This window comes from Vigna unguiculata, chromosome 5 (genome assembly GCF_037176805.1).
Source record: "Vigna unguiculata cultivar grain cowpea cultivar isolate G323 ecotype 2 chromosome 5, ASM3717680v1, whole genome shotgun sequence".
Classification (NCBI taxonomy): domain Eukaryota; kingdom Viridiplantae; phylum Streptophyta; class Magnoliopsida; order Fabales; family Fabaceae; genus Vigna; species Vigna unguiculata.
The window spans coordinates 7,933,924-7,951,585 of NC_140796.1; the positions used below are offsets into that span (position 1 = coordinate 7,933,924).

The 17,662-nt window shown below is 41.8% G+C and overlaps 1 pseudogene; it reads right to left on the reverse strand.

The window, feature by feature from the left end:
- Nucleotides 1–5,026: 5,026 nt before the first annotated feature.
- LOC114184009 (receptor-like protein EIX2) lies at nucleotides 5,027–7,804 on the reverse strand (annotated as a pseudogene).
- Nucleotides 7,805–17,662: the final 9,858 nt, after the last annotated feature.

Consider the following 17,662-nt stretch of genomic DNA (forward strand, 5'->3'; position numbering starts at 1 on the left):
AAACGTTTAGGGTTTCATGGAATTGTTCACCTGGTGTATATAATCCTTTAGATATAAAGGAGCCTTTCTCTGCCTTTCAGATCTTCGTAGATTAGTATCTCTAGATCCTTGACTATTATCACTAGGCTGGTCATTGTCTTCATTGGTGCTAGAAATATCACTAACAGAATCAGGAATAGATTCTGTTTCAATATTATCCTCAATATTTTTTCTGAGAAAAGTCTGCTGCAGATCCTTACTATTATTAGGGGAATGATCCCCTTCCTTTAATAAGAAGTCTGAGTCATGATGATCACCATTGGTCTGAATGCACTGCTCCACAGCCTTGAAAGGAAAGATATTTTCATAGAATATAACATTCCTAGTGATAAAAATTTCTCTACTTAAGGTATCAAGGAGGACATAACCTTTAATCCCAGTTTTAAAACCTAAAAACACACATTTTCTAGCTCTTGGGTCCAGTTTGGTTCGATTATTATCAAGAGTACTGGCAAAACATAAAGTTCCAAAGACTTTAAGATTGAGAAAAGTAGGAGGCTTCTTATATAAAATCTCATAAGGACATTTGTTATTTAGGACAGCAGTAGGTAATCTATTAATGATGTGAATGGCATGGGTAGCAGCATAACACCAATAAGCTTTAGGCATGTTAGATTGAAAAAGCAAGCTGCGAGTGACATTTAGAATGTGTTGATGTTTCCTCTCCACAACAGAGTTCTGTTGTGGAGTTTCTACACAACTTTTTTGATAAGTTATCCCATAGGTATCATATATATCAACACAATTGAACTCAGGTCCATTATCAGATCTAAAACACTTAATGGTTTTGTCAAACTGATTTTTAATATGGATTATGAAGTTTTGAATAAGTTTTCTGGTTTCGGACTTGGCTTGCATAAGAAAAATCCAAGTGTGCCTAGAATGATCATCTACCACAGTAAGGAAGTATTTATGGCCATGAATGGAAGGGATGCTAATGGGTCCCCATATATCAAGATGAACAAGATCAAAACAAGAATCAGAAACTGTATCACTTTTGCAGAAAGGCAATTTATGTTGTTTAGACAGATGGCAAACATCACAAACATCAGAACATTTAGATTGAACATAAGGAAAGGCTTTACAAATATGTTCTGTAATTCTACGGGCAGGGTGCCCAAGCCTATAATGCCAAGTATCAATGTCACTTTTAGCACAATTCAGCATATTACATGGAGAGAAATCAGAATTCTTAGTAATAGGGAAGCCATTAAGGTAGTATAAACCCTGGTTGAAGTCAACTTGCCCAATCATCTGAGATGTAGTATTGTCCTATATCTGACAGCACTTAGAAGAAAAAATTAGATTACAGTTCAAATCCTTGATCAAGGTTTGAACTGAAATTAGATTAAAGGAAAATTCTGGAACATATAATACGTTGAAAAGAATGAGTTGTTTAGAAAATTGTACAGTCCCTGCAAAGTTAGCAGTGACACTGCTGTTATTAGGCAATTTAATATATACAGGTTTTATTCTGTAATAGGTGGTGAAATTTTCTTTATTTTGGGCAACATGATCAGTTGCACCAGTGTCCAAAATCCAGAGATTTTTACCTTGAGGAATCTTGTCAGTGGGGTTTGTGTGTTTGTGTATTTGGTTGACGCTGTGTCCGGACTCGTCAGAGTCATTTATGAGTTTTAACAATTTCTGCATCTGCTCTGATGTCAGCCCTTTCAGAACATCATCCTTCATGTTCTGTTTGTCAACATGCTCCTCCCTCGTATTTAGATTGCAAACTTCTTGCTCTCTTTTATCTTGATTCTTGTTTTCTTGGAGAGTGTTGCTGTATTCATTTTTCTGCTTGAACCAAGGGGGATAACCATGTTTAGAATAACATTCTTCTACCGTGTGATTCATTTTATGGCAATAAGAGCACTGTTTGCCATAGTTTGGATTTCGACCTCTCCCTCTTCCATGAGACCGAGGACCAGAACTCGAACCTCTACCTTGACCTTTCCAGCCATTCTGTTCTTGAGACTTGAAATGCCTTTCAGAGGTATTAAGGAGGATCTTGCTCTCAGAACTTGTGCCAGCTGCACCATTGTTTTGCCTTTCTTGTTGCATGTTGAGAGAGTAAACTTTATTCATGTTAGGCAGGGGTTCTAACAACAGAATTTGAGTCTTGAGAGTGGTATAACTATCGTTCAAACCTTTTAGGAAACATATCACATATTCCACTTCCCTCTTCCCTTTGTTTGATGAAAATTCTTGAAAGATTGCATTCGCAAGGCCTACCACAAGTACAATTGGGAACAGGCCTTAAAAACTCTAATTCTTCCCAAATGATCTTTAGATCAGTAAAGAACTGAGTAATACTTCTTTCTCCTTGTCTAGCAGAGTGCATTTCTTGAAGAAGGTCTGAAATGCGAAAATAATCCCCTTTTGTGAATCTCTCCTTCAGGTCATCCCAAAGGTCTTTGGCAGAATCAATGTAGATAACACTTTCTGCAATTTGAGGGGAAAGAGTCCTAATGATCCAAGACAAAATCATGACATTGGCCCTTTCCCAAGCTTCATAAATGGGTTCATCTCTGGCAGGAACTCTGATACTGCCATCCACAAACTTTAATTTGTTTTTGGACATGAGAGCTCTTCTCATATTTCTGCTCCATGAACTGTAGTTAGTTTCATTGAGAGAAGGTGATACCAGAACCTGTCCTGGGTTCTCTCCAGGGTGTATGTAGTATGGGCTGGTAGGGATGAGAGATTGATCAAGATCCATTCTTTGGAGATGCTGACTTGCACTGCTAACCTCTGTTTTAATTTCTTTGCTGTTGATGGTGTCTTCCATGGTGCAAGAACCTTTCTTGCAAGTTGTTGACTATTGGGCAGGGGATCAGAGTGGGCAAACGGAAAAAGAGCAGGCTATGAACCTGCTCTGATACCATAAAGAGCCCCTGGTGACATGAGAGAGAGTGCGAGAAGCATGAAAGAGAAAGCGTGAGGGAAAAGCTTTTCTTCTCCCTTGAACGAAGCAACCCTAGCAGCAGAATTTGGGGAAAATGGTTGAAAGATAAAGATGGATCAGCGTGGAAGAAAGGAAGAGAGCATAGACTGAAGGTGAGAGAAAACACTCTTTTATTCCAGTAAATCTATTTTTCATATGTATGGAATACAAACGGGATTCTATCTTATATAGATCCCGATACATAAAGCGTATAACAGAAAGGGAAAAGAAAACAACTTAACGTAATAGAATAACGGAAACCCTCAGTTGTAGGGTTTTAATAAGTGTGGTTCTGATTTTTGCGCAGGTGGGAGACAAAGATGATGGCGAGTGAGTAAGCGGGTGAAGACGCGTTCTACAAAACCGTTTGTGAAGTGTGTTTGGGGTTCTGGTTTGGACCTCCTGCAGGTGGATGAATGAAGCACGAGCTTCTTGGTGTGTTGATGATGGGCGAGGGAGATAGAGTTTGGGTTGCCGTTTTGGTTCGATTGGTTGCGAGAAGAGAAGGATGAATTAGGGGTTAGATGATGGGTTGAGGAGCTTGTTCGTTGGCTATGGCTGGCTATGAGCTGATGAGTGGTGAGGTGGTTCTATCTTTTCAGTTATTTCGTGCAGGTTGGATGAATAGTGATGAGCAAATAGTAACGAAACGAGGACGACAACATCTCAAACCAGTAAAACATAACAAATCCAGCAGAATACAAGATTATATTCATTCAAGCAACCAACATAACACAAGATCATATTCATCCAAAGGTTCACGTTCAATTGGTGCTTACCTCTTGTAGTCTCCTTGTGTTTGTAGGGGTGTGATCAATGGAGGCTTCCCTGTTCTCGTTCTTCCTTTCAGATGATCCAAGGGTGCTCTCTTTTTTTTGTTATCTGTTATGAAATGCGAAACTGTGTATGTATTCCTCCCCGCTGCTCTTTGTGATATTGTGAAATTATATTCTTTCTCCAGGGAGTCTTTTTATTTTCAAATGGCTTTCCTCTCTTGTTATTACCATGCCAGTTTCCCCTTTCATCATACCCTGCACAACATTCTGAGATGACCAAAAGCATAAGCCAGGATGCCTCCCAGCCACCCTATCAGTGTAGCTACGTCTGCTGACCGCTGCCATGACTGTCATTGATGCAGCCGTGACACACATGCCCACAATTTCCTTTTGAGTGTCGAAACCTCAAGAGCAGAGTATCGTGTGAAGATATTTTCTTTGCATGAGAGTGGAAAGGTCAGCAGAGATGAAGCGGAGGTGGAACAACCAAAGTTGACTTCAAATTTTCACCCTTTTTTTTTAATTTAATGAATTTTTTAATACAATATTTACAAAAACACAAAAACGAAAATGATAAAAAGAAATAAAATAAGAAAAGATAAAATTAAAAAAATAAAATTAAAAATAAAAGAAAAGAAAGAAAAAGAATATAAAGTAAAATAAAAATCAATAAAATAAAAGAAAGTAAAAGGAGATAAAAGAAACGAAAACATGTGTAATAAAAATAAAAAATAAAGAGTAGAAGGAAAATGTGAATGATGTAGAAATTTAAAAAAAAAAAAAAGAAAAAAGAAGTATGACTAAAACAAAATGTAAAAGAGAAACGTTTTACAACCTTATTATTTATTATTATTATTATTTTAAATTTTGCAAATCAATTTTATGTATCCGGACAAAATTAGGTGTTGACAATAAACATGCAAAGGATTTTAAAAATATTAATTTTAAATATTTATTTAATCAAAATTGATAAAATTTATTTTTATTTTATTAAAATAATTTTATTACAATGGCCATAAACTATAAATATTATTATTAAATTTATAAAAATATAATATTATATTTTTATGAGATAATTTTACATCATATTTAAATAAAAAAGAGGTACGTATAGGTTACTAAAAGTGTATATTTTTTATTCTTTTTCTCTTAAAAATTTTTATTTAAAAATTAATTACACATTTTTTATAAATAATAAATATAATATCAGTTATATTATTTAAAAAAAAAAAACAAAAATAAAAAGACCCGTGTGTATGCACGGATTAGAGACTAGTTTTATTAAATAAAATCACTTACACGTATAATTCCAATTGCAACCAAATGTCAAACTACACTTATCATTCTAAAAGAGCATTTAACTAGATGTACATCCAAACACAAAAAATGAGTTACTTAAAAGTTGTTTTAGACATTACACCACTTTTCCAAAGGGTCTTCACTCCTCCACCCTCTGAACTCGCTCTTTAACTCATGGAACTTATTTAACTTGAGAGCTACGAACATAAAGAAAGTCTAGAATATCATCCAGGAACTGAAAATATTTGCGTCTCCATGGTCTATTGAGGAGCAAAGAATACCAAACTCCGCAAAAGCCAGCAACATATCCAACTCCAATCCCAATATAGAGCGAGTCCTTTAGAGAATCGTTTGATCCACCTTGCTGTGCCTCGTCACGATTTACTTCCTCTGAGCAGTTCTTTGGAAGAGGAGGTCCACAAAGTTTGGGATTCCCAACATAGCTCCATGAATAGAACGATTGAAGCTGCTCCCCTGATGGGATTTCTCCAGTGAAATCATTGTATGATAGGTTGAGCAGACCTAAGAAACTCACGTTAGAGATGGCTACTGGAATTTCCCCTGAAAGATGATTGTTCGAGAGATCAAGCGACTCCAAATATCCCATGCCACCAATATTGCTTGATATCTTTCCCACCAAATGATTTCTGGACAAGTTCAAAGCAATCAGGTGAGTGAGGTCAAAAAGTGCAGCTGGGATTTCTCCAGATAGGTTGTTTGCTGAAAGGTCAAGAGATCTCAACAGCCACCAAGAGATCTCAAAACTGATCTGACGATGATGTGATATTGTTCTTGGAACATCCAAGGGAGTATATTTGCATATACAAGAAGGAATAAATCCAGAAAGTGTATTTTGTGAAAGATCTAGTAGTTTTAGGGAAGGGAGAGTACATAGTTCTGCTGGAATATTGCCACTAAATTGATTGCCTCTCAATATCATCATTTGAATGCTCTTTGGAATCTTTGTTGGTATAACCCCAGAAAAATTGTTTTCTTCAAGGTCCAAGAGTTTCAATGACTCAATGTTTGCAATGTCCGGTGAATTACCAGACAAGTTGTTCTTATGTAAATCAATTACAATAAGTTCATTTAACAAACCAATTGATGGAGGAATTTCACCACCTAATTTATTGTTGCTCATCATAAGAAAAGCCAAACCTCTCCAATTCTCCCAACAATCAGGAATTGCTCCACTCAAAAGATTATTTGATACATCCAAGTAATACAATGTATTCATTTCCCTTCCCAATTTAGAGCACAGAAAATGGGAAATGGGTCCAGACAGGAAATTGTAAGATAGATCTAAACAGGAGACATTTGTAGATATAAGTGGTAGCCCTCCTGTGAAATTATTGTTGTTCATGATTATATATTCAGAATTTAGAGTGACATTTGATAAATCAGCACTAATTTTGTTGTTGGACAATGTTATTGATCTGACATTGGCTAAATGGCTCCAAAACCTGTCTGGGTTTATGGTTGAAATTCCCGAGGAAGAAACATCCAGAGTTTCTAGTGTCCTTTGTGTGTATATCCATTCTGGAAAAAATGGACCTAGAATTGTCTTTGCCAAGTCAATTTCTTTGAGCTGAAAAGGAGGAATCCAGTTGGGATCCAAATCAAACGCAAAATGTGAATTCAAGACAAGTAATTCTAAATTGGAGAGATTGCGAAAATGATTTTCAGATAGAACCCCTGAAAAGGATCCTCCGATGTATAAACTCCTCAAGTTGAATAGCTGGCCGATGCTCTTTGGAAGACTACCACTCAATGAATCAGAGCTAACACTGAATTCAGTTAAGGACGAGAGATTTCCCAGACTTGAAGGAAAGGATCCATAAAAATTGTTTCTAGAAAGATCTAGATGTTGCAGATGTTGATGCTTCCCTAACCAATCTGGAATAGGTCCCGTAAGTGCATTGTCATCCAATCTTAAAGATTTAAGCTTTCTAAGATTTAACAAAGTCTTGGGTATTTGGCCCCTCAAACCATTGGAGCTAAGGTCAATATGAGAGATGTCACTACTAACATTAAACAACCAATAAGGCAAATTGGAGTAGAAATTGTTCTGAGACAGGTCAAGAGTGAGCAGTGAAGTAAAATTCACGAACTTGACAGAAGGGTTGATATTGTTGAGATAACACATTGACAATCTCAACTCCAAAAGAGAAGGAAGCATGACCATTGTTTGAAGCCAATTTGTTTGACTTTCAAGATTAATTGCACTGAGATCGAGGCATTGCAATGAAGAAAGATGAGAAAGCCATTGAAGATTATCCAACTGGAAATCTTCATTAAAGGACAAGTCTAGGTACTTAAGACTAGAGATGTTAGCACGTGATTGGTTGAAGTTCTCTGAAAGACTAAAACCTGTAAAGCTATTGGCACTCAAGTTCAAGTAAGTCAAAAATTGAATTTGAAACAGAGATAGGTTGATTCCACCTTGCAAGTGTTGGTTGTTGAGATCAAGTCCTGTAACTCTGCCTGTCACATTATCACACTGGACTCCTTTCCATGCACAGCAATCTTCGTTGAACCAAGAGGAGAGGTAGCCGAAAGGGTCTATCACATGCTGTTTGAAGATTAACAAGGCAGATTCATCGTTTTCATTGCAACTATGCGTGCTGCAATTGCCTTTGGGCAATGCCATTGCAGATAGCATGAGTAGCAGAAGAACTGATATTTTTGATGTGAAGAGAACCATTCTTGATTGACTCTTACGTGGGTTTTTTCTAGCTATGGTGATGACCCTCACACTAGATGTGATAGTGAAGATATGTTTATCTTCATAAATAGACAATACTATACAACGACGTGTGTTGTCTTAACTGTTAATTATTCTACAATTTTTTTTTTTATTGTATTTATTCAATTTTTTTTATACCAGGTAGGTAGTGCGGAGGGAAATGTAAAATGAAAGATGGAGGTTTCAAATAAATGATAAAGAAAAATGTAACCTTTTACAGATTTTACATTTTTTATTTTTTATTTAATTATAAAAAAAATGAAAACTGTAAAATATGTAAAGAAGTGTCGTTTATAAAAACTATTTCTCTTATTTCTATCCATAATAAATATACAAGTAATTTGTAATAGCGTAATAACTTAATTTTAATTTATTTCTTTATTTATTATTTAAAGATAACAATTTTTTTTTTCTATTTTCATTAAATATGAATAAACACTTTCCATTCTATTTTAATTTATTTTTCTTTCGTCGCCGTTCCATTAATAACTTAACATAGGGGTTAAAGACCTGTCATATTCTTGGTCCGAGTTCTGTCCTTGTTAGCAATTTTCCAAGCGTAATTTACAATTCGATGTACGCGTTTTTCCAAGTCGTGACGTGAACTTTGTAATATCCCGTGAGGAATGCATAAATGGAAACAATTTCCCTCAATCATAAGCTATAAATTATTAAATACATTTTTTTTTTCTTTTTAAGAACAACGACAATCTCATTATTCAATACAATGAAATTATGTGTACGTGTTTTATTTTTTTATTTTAGTGAAAATTTATTAAATTATAAAAATAAATAATTTGTATTCATAAAATACTAAAATTTAGATTGTCGGCCATTTAAAAAGTAAAAATAGAAATGTAAAATGAAAATAAAATTATATAAAAAGAAGAATCATAATATAATATAATATATAAATATATATATATATATATATATATATATATATATATATATATATATATATATATATATTTTGGGTGTAAGGACAAAGGGTTTATCTAAATATTTTGACTTGTCTTTCTTTTTTTTCTTTGTCGCGTTCATTTTTTTTTCTTTTTCCCGTTTGGTCGTCCGAATGATCGAGTACCTGTCAATTAGGTTCCGATGCTGAAGTCAATTTGAGTTCGTTCGGAATTAACAATCAATGTTGTAATAAATGCAAAGTAAAAGTTCTTACCAACTTACCTTGAGGTCCTATTTATATTTTTTTATATGGGTCTAAGATGAATGATTAACGTCCAATTGTTTTTTAAACTTCATTATTGACCTGTATTACCTTAATTACAAATATCACTAATTCTTCTATTGCGAGCGCCCGATCGACATGGCCGTGCATGTGCAACTTGACCGGCCGTGACGTTGTGCTCTTAACAGCTGAATGAGAATGGCAAGTCATGGCCAGTGTTGCCATTAGCCACAGTGTGCAATCACGCTTGCAAGCATCCAAGAAGGGTCTCAATGTGATTTTCAGTTAGTTGTTGCCAAAGCAAATGTGACATGAGCTCACCTGGTCAACACTCGCGGCCTACGACCGCTCGGTTCTTGAGCTCTTATTATCACTCCGAAGAAATCGCCACATCAACTAATCACGACTTCATACCTTAATCATTGGATTGCTAGACAACCAACGATGTGGCTGGGGTACATAGTTTGGTGCCTATTAGCACTGTGTGAACTTCTTTGAACGCCGATAAACTATTGTAGAGAATCGAACCTATGATACAATATTTTATATATATATATATATATATATATATATATATATATATATATATATATATATATATATATATATATATATATATATATATATATATATATATATATATATATATATATATACGTAAATAAATGATGAATTAAAAAAATAGTTTAATTAAGTTCTAAATCTTTTTATAACTTCATGTTTGTTGACTTGAATTCATAATCAATTTTTATGGTTTTTATTATTCAAAAGTTATAAATTTTTAATTTTTTATTAGAAAATTTTTGAATCTTCTCTCCATATGCCTAAGTTTCTTCTATCTCTCTTTTACAATGTTTTTTTTTTAACATTCTGGTGAACTTCTCAACAAAATCTCAACTTTAGGTTATAAAACTTTCATGCAACAAGTTCAATACAGAAATACAAGGTTCCATCAAAAGATTACAAAATCCAAAGTATTTCTAGTCCAAATTTGATTGGTCCTGCTAAAATTTTATCTAATCAATTTTAATAGAAATTCAATCAAATTTCATTAAGTTGGTCATAATCAAATTTTAGTCAAATCACTTCTAATCAAAATTTGATTGAGTCAAAATTCAGTCAAATCAGTTTAAATCGAATCAATCCCGATTAAATTTTAACTAATTTGATTCTGGTCGAATTTGGTTAAATTAATCTGACCGAAAGTTGAATGACCAATTTAATTGAAAGTCGAGACAAACCGATTCAATACGAAACGAGCGAACCTAAAGTGAAAATTTAATAATATACTTGTTTCTGGTGTAGGGACCAAGAGCCTACTAAAGAACCTCTTCACGCTTACTCCATTCTTCTCTGCTATTGTAACTTCTCCAGGAAAATCCACTCCTTAGCTCGATCGGTTGGGACGACGATCGGGGTACCTGTCTAAAGGGCTCCGATGCTTAAGTCAGTAAAGGACCGATCGGAATATCAGTGTGACTGCCATAATAAATGCGAATTTAAGATCCTCACCAACCTACCTTTGGGCCCTATTTATAGTTTTCGGTGTGGGCCTGTGATTAGGGTTCCTTAATTATGGCCCAATGATCCTTTAATCAAGATTACTGACTCGTTTAACGTTAATTAACCCGATTGACTGATTGTTCGACCGTGCGACCGATGGCCACTTGACTGGATTAGTTGTGCCTTGTTTTTAACGTGAACGATTCGTGTATGGCTGATCGACCGACGGACTCATGTAAAGGACTACTCGAGTCTAAAGAGATTGGTCAACCGATGGTTGATTTACTGATTGTCCTTTGTTATGTTTAGGTGCTGCTCGTGCTTGTCCGATCGACCGATGTGCCCTTAGGGATCAGAGTAACTCGTTTAGGTGTTACCGATGGACCGATGGGCCTGAACGTGGTTGGCTTTTGACTTATTTATTTAACCGTTTAACCGATGGTCCTACAGTTTGTTCACCAGGCCGTTCGACCGATATTCTTTTAACGATGCTATATGGTTTGTTTGTAGAACCGATTGACCGATGGTCCTACGCAATTTATTTACCAGGCCGTTCGATCGATAGTCTTTTATGTACGAGTTTTTCCAACCTTGGCCGATGGGCCTGAGGATTGGCTTTGGCCGATTGACCGATGGGACATACAGTACACAAGCCCCCCCAGCCTCGAGCGATGGAAGTGAAGCGAGAAGGTTTACCAGGACCGTAGTGCCGATTGACCGCCGGCATCTCTCAACGGTTATCTTGCATCGTAGATCGTGCCTGACAGTTATGATTTGAAGCATCGCGAAGTATGGGCCGTTGATCTACGCGTGATCGTATGGTTCTGAGGCTGCCACGTGTCACTGGGTCCTCTTATAAATAGGTCTGTGTGGCTGTCGTTATTTTCACGTTTTCCTCTCTCTTTCTAGCCGAGCCTCTGATCGATTTCTTCTACTCGCAGGTAAAAAATGTCCTCCAGTGCATCGAGTTCAGATGGTTTGTCGGGTGGGACGGTCGGGGTGTCCGGGGGCGACGGGTCGATCTCCGCCTTGTTCAGCTCTTCTGATTCGGGGACTTCTTTCGGGGGAGTATCGAGCTCAACGGATTCTCCCATCCTTCTCAGCGGCAGCTCGGAAGCCGAGCAACCGGTCGCCGAGGCGGCGGATCAGGTCGTTGCTTCGGATGAGAGTGGGGACGTCATAAGCATCGACGTTCGCGATGAGGGGGAACACGCTAATCTGCCAGAGATACAGGGATATGATTGGGCCCCTTATGAGCCGCGTACGCATGCGACGAGGTTCCGATGGGGCAACGACCTTGGGGATCTGGTTGAGCGGACCAAAGTTTTTGGCGACGAGGTGGAGGATGGATTCCTTCGGGTCAAGGTGTGTGCCAGCAACGAGAGAGTCTGCCACGGAAAGGGAGCGGCGAAGCTAGAGTTCTTCTACGTCTACGCCTGTCTCTTCCATGACTTGGGTCTGACAGTGCCGTTTGCCGACTGACAGATGGCGGTCCTCCGTCAGATCCAATGTGCGCCGACCCAGATACACCCGAACGCCTGGGCGTCGATGCAGGCGTTCGACGTTCTATGCCGAGCGTCCGGTCTGACAACGACCATGCCCTTGTTTCTGCACTTCTACAAGACCTAGCCAACTGCTTCGAAAGGCTGGGTCTCTTTTCTTGGGGCGAACAAGAGCTTGTTTACCCTTTACCTCGCTTCCTACAAAGGTTTCAAGACCGGCTTTTTTAAGGTCACGATTCCCGGTCGAGGAAGGAAGTATATTTTCGATGAGGAAGGTCGGCTGAAGTTCCCCTTATACTGGACGGCTTTTCCCCCTCCTATCGATCCTTGGGCCGAAGACCGCTTGACTCCTGCCGAGCGGGCCGACCTGGCCGTCCTCAAGACCCTGCCCGACAAGATCCCCCGCGGTCGCTGATCCAATGCCTCCGCTCCCCGGATTTGCCGAGGGCGGTTTATGGTTAGTTGTTCTGATCTTCTCGGTCGTCTCAATGCTTGCAATTGATTTACTTGTTTTCTCTTGTTTCGCAAATATTATGGCTCGGACAACTGTCTCCAATGCTGAGTTTTTGGCTCGCGCCAAGACTCGTCGAAGAGAAGAGGATGCCGCTGAGGAGGTCGCCCCCCTCTAGAGCGTTCCCGCTGCCCCTTCGACAGCTCCTACTCCTGCTACCACTGCTCCGACCGGCACCTCAAACGTCGCCACCAGGCCCCGCTTCGTCGTGAAGGCCCCCGGTTCCGCCGCTGCTGGCGTTGCGGTGGACAAAGGCAAAAAGTCTAAACGTGATGACTCTCCCACCGGCCGGTCGTCCAAGAAGAGCAAGAAGGCCGAGGCTTCTGGATCACTGGCTACTGCCCTCCTCGACAATGAAGTTCGGCTCGACGAGGAGGTCTCCTTTCACTTGGGGCCTCGCGTCAAGGACATGCTAAAGGACGTGTTTGAGGAGGAGGCTCTCCGAACGGCTGGGAAACTGACCCTTAGGCTTGCTGCGATTTAGACCAAGTTTCCCCTTCCCGACCGGAGCAGGATGGAGAGCCTGGAGAAGGAGCTCGCAGCAGCGAAGGTGGAGCTCCGGGAGATGAAGGCCTCGGCGTCGGACTTAAAGGTTCAGTTCGACCGGCTGAACGACATCAAGGCTGAGCATGCCAAGTGCGCTGGTCTGCTCAAGGTCGCAAGCTTCAACGGCGCTTTGACGACTTGACGTTGGAGCATCTGGCTGCTGCCGGATCGACCACCAATTGGCAAAAGAAGGTCAAGGAGTATCAAGCGGAGCTGCGAGTCGTCGATGAGCAAGTTTTTGCTCAATATGAAGCGGGGTTTCAGAGTGTTGTTGATCAGGCTGCCTTCTACTACAACTGTTCCCCCGACCGGTTCGATGTGCACTTGTGGGTGGTAGATGGGAAGCTCGAGAAAGTCTTCGACCGGCTAGACGAGGTGAATGATACTCCCGCGGATAGTTAAATTTTAATCTTGATTGTATATTTTGACATAACCGATCGCGTTCGATTGGCCGCGTGGTCGATCGCGTTCGATCGGTTATTAGGCCATTTTTTGACAAACAATTATGTGTAAATATTAGGCGCCTTCTCCTTATTTTGTTTGTTCGCTTTTCTTTCGATCAACTGTTTTCTTTTGTTTATCGTTTCGCGCTGGCGATCGGCCATTTTTCTTTTATCGTTCCTCGCTGGCGGTCGACCATCTTTCTTTTATTGTTCCTCGTTGGCGATCGGCTGTTTTATGGTTTAACTTGTAAGTTATTTTCGTCAATTAGCTGCGCCTGATATCGGACCAGTCGGACCTTAGTTCAACTTGTTTCTGACAGTTCTCTTGATTATTTGATCCGAACGGTTGACCTTTGTTTGCGCGTTCAATTTTAATTGTTTAGATCGTAGGTGTCGTACCTCGATCGGTTTGGACAGCTCGTGTCACTTATGTACCCGTGGGGTTAATTAGATCGCTTGGATCGGTGCTAACCGAGCGGGACTTCCTCTTGAAAGTCTGCACCTTGACCGGTCAGGCTTTGTTCGGGTCCCGTAGGGAGCCCCGTCGGTCAGTCTGTTAGACGAAGTTACATGAAGCGCTCATTTTATTCACAATGTCAACTATAGTACATTTTTAGGTGTGACGCGTTCCATGTGTTCGGTATTTCTCTGCCACTCAAGTATTGTAGCCGATAGGCTCCGTTCTACAGGCTTTCGGTCACGCGGAACAGACCCTGCCAATTTGGCGCTAGCTTTCCTTGTGCTGACTTTTTGCGCGCTTCGTTAGTCTTCCTCCACACCAAGTCTCCTCGGATGAAACTTCTTGGCTTAACTTTCGCGTTATACCTCCTTGCCACCATCCTCTTGCACGCTTCAGCTCGCACGACCGCTCTCTCTCTACGCTCGGTCGTCTAGTCCAACTCCTCGCGCAGGCGTCCACAGTTTACCTCGAGATTTTGCATGTCCCGCCGAAGAGTCGGCTCCCCTACTTCAACTGGCAGCATAACATCCGTCCCGTAGGTCAGGTTGAAAGGTGACTCTCCTGTCGTCCTGTGCGGGGTGCACCGATAGGCCCAAAGGACCTGCGGAAGCTCGTCCACCCACACTCCTTTGGCTTCTACCAACCTTTTCTTCAACTCCGCCACTATGACCTTGTTCATGGCCTCAGCCTGGCTATTGGTCTGGGGATGCTCGACCGAGCTGGTCACGGGGCGTATCCCCACTTGCTTATAAAAGTCCTTCAACTTCTTGTCGATAAACTGACGGCCGTTGTCGGTAATGATTGTGTGGGGAAGGCCAAAGCGACAGATGATGTTTCGCCAGACGAAGGAATGGACCTATCGAGCGGTGATGTTGGTTAGGGCCTCTGCTTCGACCCATTTGGTGAAATAGTCCACTGCGACGAGTATGAACTTCTTCTGCGCTCGGCCGACAGGGAAAGGCCCGACAATGTCCATACCCCACTGTGCGAACGGCCAAGGGGCTGTCAGGCTATGTAGCTCGGTCGGAGCCCTCTTGACGTCGTTTCCATGGGCTTGGCAACCCTCACACTTGCGTATCATGACTTCGCAGTCTTGCTCCATGGTCGGCCAATAATAACCCGCCCGGAGTATCCTCGCTTTCATCGTCCTCTGACCTGTGTGCATACCACAAATTCCATTGTGGACTTCATTCATGACATACTCGACTTCTTCTCCCGATAGGCACTTGAGGAGCAGCAGTGCAAAGCCCCTCTTATAGAGGTCTTCTCCGATGACCACAAACCAGAGTGCTCGTCGTCTCTCCATCGGTTTCATTTCTTCTCCCGCGTCGCACCTCCTTAGGAGTTCTCGGACCTCCCCCATCCAATCTGCTGACCGATCTGCCGCCGCACATTCTCCTGCTGAGGGTCTCATCAGGGTTTGCCTGATGATTGTTTTCAGCTGACCCTTCTCTTTTCCTTCCGCCAGCTTAGATAGCCTATTGGCTCTGGTATTTTCCGCTCAGGGAATGTGGTGGATGGTAATTTCTTCGAACTCCTTCATGGCTTCGACCACTTTGTGATAATACTAAAGCAGCAGGTCGTCCTTAACCTGGTATTCCCCTTGTACATGCCCGACAACCAGCTTCGAATCGGTGTTGCACTTTAATCTTGTTGCTCCCAAGTCTTTTGCCAGCCTTAGCCCGACAATCAGCGCTTCGTATTCTTCTTGGTTGTTCGAGGCTTTAAACTTGAACTGTAAGGAATGCTCAACCGTGAAACCGCTCGGTCCTTCAATGACGATTCCTGCTTCAGCATTGCGTTTGTTCGATGATCCGTCGACGAAGAGAACCCACGTTTGCTCCGACAGGGGGATTGGTCCGTGGAGTTCGACCGCAAAGTCTGCTAAATGCTGTCCTTTGACAGATCCTTTAGGTTCGTATTTCAATCTGAACTCGGATAACTCGACTGACCAGGCGATCATCCGTCCGGCCAAGTCGGGTTTCCGGAGTATCTTGGCTATGGGGTGATTGGTTCGGACGATCACCTGATGACTCTGGAAGTATTGGCGCAATCGGCGCGCGACTGTCAATAGCGCCAAGGCTATCTTCTCAATTAACTGATACCTCAATTTTGCGCTCTGCAACACTCGACTGATGAAATATACGGGTCGTTGCTCTGGACTCTCCTATATCAAGGCCGCGCTGATCGTGTCGTCCGATACCGATAAGTACAACTGCAGAGGCAAACCCTCTATCGGTCGGCTCATGATGGGGGGACGGCTGATCATCTCCTTTATCTGCTGAAATACTGCTTCGCACCGATCATCCCACTTATCCGCGGTCTGCTTCTTCATGATCTTCAAAATCGGTTGGACCTTCTCCGTGAGTTTGGGCAAGAACCGCGCGAGAGAGGTCAATCGTCCGACCAATCGCTGGATTTCCTTTAGATTCCTGGGACTCCTCATTTCGGTGATGGCGGCGCACTTGTCAGGGTTGGCCTCGATGCCTCGGGCGGTCAGCATAAATCCCAGAAATTTTCCGGTCGGCACCCCGAAAACACACTTCTCCGGGTTGAGACGCATGTCGTACTTGCGCACTTGGTGAAAGACTTCCTTGAGGTCGCACGCGTGGTCCACGACCGTTTGCGACTTCACAACCATGTCGTCGACGTACACCTCCATGGGCCGACCGATCGGCCTCCTAAAGACCCGGTCCATCAGCCTCTGATAGGTGGCCCCTGCGTTCTTCAGCCCGAACGACATGACCTCGTAGCAGAAATTTGCCCGATCTGTGATGAACGCCGTTTTGGATCTGTCTGGACCATACATAGGGATTTGATTGTACCCTGAGTATGCATCCAGAAAGCTCAGGAAGTTGTGCCCCAAAGCTCCATCCACCAGTCGATCGATGCTGGGTAGGGGGTATGCGTCCTTCGGGAAAGCTTTGTTGAGATCGGTGAAGTTTGTACACATCCACCACTTTTCGCTCGTCTTCTTCACCATGACTACGTTAGCCAGCCACGTAGTATACTTGATTTCTCTGATGAAACCAGCTCCCTCCAGGTTCCTCACCTCCTCCTTGACCGCTCTCCTGAGCTCCTCTCCCATTTTCCTTTTCTTCTGAGCAACCGGGCGGGCTTCCCGGAAGATGGCCAACTTATGAGACATGACGTCTGGATGGACGCTTGGCATGTCGGCGATCGACCATGCGAACAGATCTTTGTTTTCTAAGATCACCGCCCCTAGGAGTTCTTCTTCTTCCGATTTCAAGGCTCCCCCAATCTTGGTGACTTGTTCTGGGTGCTTCCCGATCGGGATCTCCTTCGTTTCTCCTTCTGGCTGAATCCGATCCTCCGTGTTCGTTCGGGGGTCTAAGTCTGTCATGGCTACCTCCGAACGGTGCTGCTTTCGTGGACGGCTATAAGGAGCGATCTTCAAACCTGCAGCGTAGCATTGTCTGGCGATTTGCTGATCTGCATGCACGGTGCATATTGTCCCCTTATCCGACGGGAATTTCATGGCTAAGTGTAGAGTGGAGACGATCGCTCCGAAGGCGTTCAGACAAGGTCTTCCTAACAACACATTGTAGGAGGTGTTAGCTTCAACTAAAAGGAATCTAACCCTTACCTCTTGGCCGTCCTTCCGCGAGCCGATCATGGTACGAAGATCCAGGTAGTCCCTCGTGTCAACTCGCTCGCCCGAGAATCCGACGATCTGCTCGTTA